The following is a 3,093-nucleotide window of genomic DNA, read 5'->3' on the forward strand; positions in this document are numbered from 1 at the left end:
CGGGAGCGGCCACTGCACTCCAGTCTGGGCGACAGAGTGAGACTCCAACTCAAAAAAAAACACAAAACAGCAGTAAAATATCAGAAACAAGGCAAGTATGAGAATGTAATCAAAGCAGAAAGTGAGAAGAAAAACAAAAATACTAAAACAAATTTAAAAATAAGCAAAACAAACAAAAAAATCAAAACTCGCTCTGAGTCTGTTCCTGTTATTTCAACTTCCTGTCAGCACTGGTCTCCAGCCCCTTCCCTCTGCTCTCAGCACAGGCTGATAAGTTGCTCTCAGTGTGGGTCAGATGCCCCAGAGACTACTGTGGGAGGAGGGTGAATCAGATCTGGACTCATCCTGCTTGCTGCTGCTGTTGTAGTCCCCACTCAGATCTGACGTGTCTGTGCCTGTTCCAGCAGGGGGAGGGGCATCTTTCTCTCTGAGTTTGAGGAGATAATCTCTAGGTCCCAGGTTAGAGGCCGAGAAGAACTGTGCGGGGCAGTGCAGGAAAATGGCTTTGGTAGGCATCTTCTCACTGGTGGTGGGGCTTCTCTTCAGCTCTCCCCAGCCTGCTCTCTCCACAGATCCCGGGCTCCTGCTGCACTGCTGACACAGGTGATGGTGTAGGCCGGGCTCCAGGTGATGAGGATCGGCTATATTCCCCAGTCTTTTCTCAGGAGAACCCCAAGAACAGCAGACGATCCTGTGTGCTGGCAGCTCCAACCTCAGGGAGGTGGGGAGTTGCAGTCACCTTCTGAGGAGAGGCCCGGGTGCATGAATCTGAGTCTCCCCTCAGACAGACTTTCACACACCCACTGGCACACATCCACTCAAGCAGAGAGTATTTAGGGACACTTGCTTTTCAGAGACTCTCACAGTCTGACCTGTCCCATTGCCATCTTGCCAGGATTTGTATTATTATCACCACAACAATAATTTTATTTTCTATTTTTTTTGAGTTGGAGTCTCACTCTGTCACCCAGACTGGCAGTGGCTGCTCCCGGCCACCGCAGCCTTGACCTGCTGGGCTCCGGTAATCCTTCCACCTCAGCCTTCCAAGTAGCTGGAACTACAGGCGCGCGCTACCATGCCCGGCTGATTTTTTTGATTTATTGTAGAGATGAGGGCTCTCCAAGTTGCCCAGGCAGGTCTCGAACCCGCGGACTCAGGCAATCCACTCACTTCAGCCTCCCAAAGGCGCGGGATTATAGGCTGAGCCACCGAGCCCGGCTCCCATACTTTCTTTCAAAGTGAAAAATCCAGAACAAATACTAAACCAGATGGGATACTGAATAATAGGCACAAATCAGGACTCTCCTAAGTAAAATGGAACATAGAGACAACTTACTGATAACAAACCCAAGCTCTGCTCACCAGTATTCTAGAACCTAACCATAAGCTCTAGACACTTTTCAAGATATCTTCAATTAGTATTCTTATAATGTGGCAACTGATTTAATAAATTCTCCATGCTAGCTGGGCTCGGTGGCTCAGCCTGTAATCCCACGCTTTGGGAGGCTGAGGTGAGGATTGCTTGAGCCTGCAGGTTCGAGATCTGCCTGGGAAACTTGGCGAGATCTCATCTCTACAATAAATCAAAAAATTAGCCGGGCATGGTAGTGCGCGCCTGTAGTTCCAGCTACTTGGAAGGCTGAGGCGGAAGGATCGCCGGAGCCCAGCAGGTGAGGCTGCGGTGGCCGGGAGCATGCCACTGCACTCCAGTCTGGGCGACAGAGTGAGACTCCAACTCAGAAAAAAAACAAAAAAATTCTCCATGCCAGACTGAGCTCTTTGACTATTTTTAAACAACAACAACAACAACAACAACAACAACAACAAAAAAAAACCCTAAAAAAATATTTAATGGGAATAGAACCTTATATAAGCATTATCTGTATGAAATAAAACTTTGCATATTGGATTTGAAAATTATTCGGGGTTTTTTTTTAGCTGATTAGAAGTTACATTTCACTGTGTTTATCTCCAAGCTTTCTGAGGTATTTTTATCATTTTTAAAAAATGCCTTTTACTTAGGAGAGCTGAAATAAATATAGTGACAATGTTACCAAAACACCAAGGGTTTGGTTTGGGTCCCTTTGCAAACCACACAGGAAGTCAATCACTGGGACAATGAGTATTGCCAATGCAAAAGGTCTTGTTCAGGAGACATCAGCTGAAGAGATGGGAGGTCATTCTCAAATTTGTTTCCCCAATTGATTAAAATTAAGGGTTTACATAGCAGGGAAGAAATTTAACTACATGTAGGAAAACAGGAAGCAGGGAGGGTTAAGGAAGAGGAATTGGGTTAACAGGCAGCAGTGGTTAGAATCATGACAGATGAGGGGTCTGGTGTTTCACTGTCCAGATGCAGTGATTTGATAAGGTTCAGTTCCTTGATGCTATCTGGGAGGCCTATTGGTCAGTTTTCTGCAATGGGAACTCAGATATCTAAGACAAATATAAGTTTCCCAAGGTTTAAGACTAGGTGGGTCAATTTCTATGTTTATAAAAATAAAAAACAAAAAACAAACATCAGTTCTATGGGGAAGTTGGGCCTGTTTCAATAATACCAAATGCTGGTGAGAATGTAAAGAAAATATATTTCTGGAAAATATTTTGGCAGTTTCTTATCAAATGAAACATACATTTACCATGTAACCCAGCAATTGTACTCATGGGCATTATTCCAGAATTTGTTTTGTTATATGCAAACAAAAGCACATATGTAAATGTTCACAGAAGCTTTATTTGTAATAGCCAAAAATCAGAATCAACCCCAATATCTCTCCATGGGTGAATGCTTAAACAAACTGGTAGAACTCTACCAGAGAATACTATCCTCAATAAAAAGTAATGAACTATTAATAAATGCAACAACTTGGATGGATCTCAACAACTTGGAGTTAAAAAAGCCGGTCTCAACCGGGCTCAGTGGCTCAGCCTGTAATCCCGCGCCTTTGGGAGGCTGAGGTGAATAGATTGCCTGAGCCTGCCAGTTCGAAACCTGCCTGGGCAAATTGGCAAGACCTCATCTCTACAATAAATCAAAAATTAGCCGGGCATGGTAGCGTGCGCCTGTAGTTCTGGCTACTTGGAAGGCTGAGG

The sequence above is a fragment of the Carlito syrichta genome, unplaced genomic scaffold (genome assembly GCF_000164805.1).
Source record: "Carlito syrichta isolate Samal-C Ts95f unplaced genomic scaffold, Tarsius_syrichta-2.0.1 Scaffold302449, whole genome shotgun sequence".
In the NCBI taxonomy this organism is placed as follows: domain Eukaryota; kingdom Metazoa; phylum Chordata; class Mammalia; order Primates; family Tarsiidae; genus Carlito; species Carlito syrichta.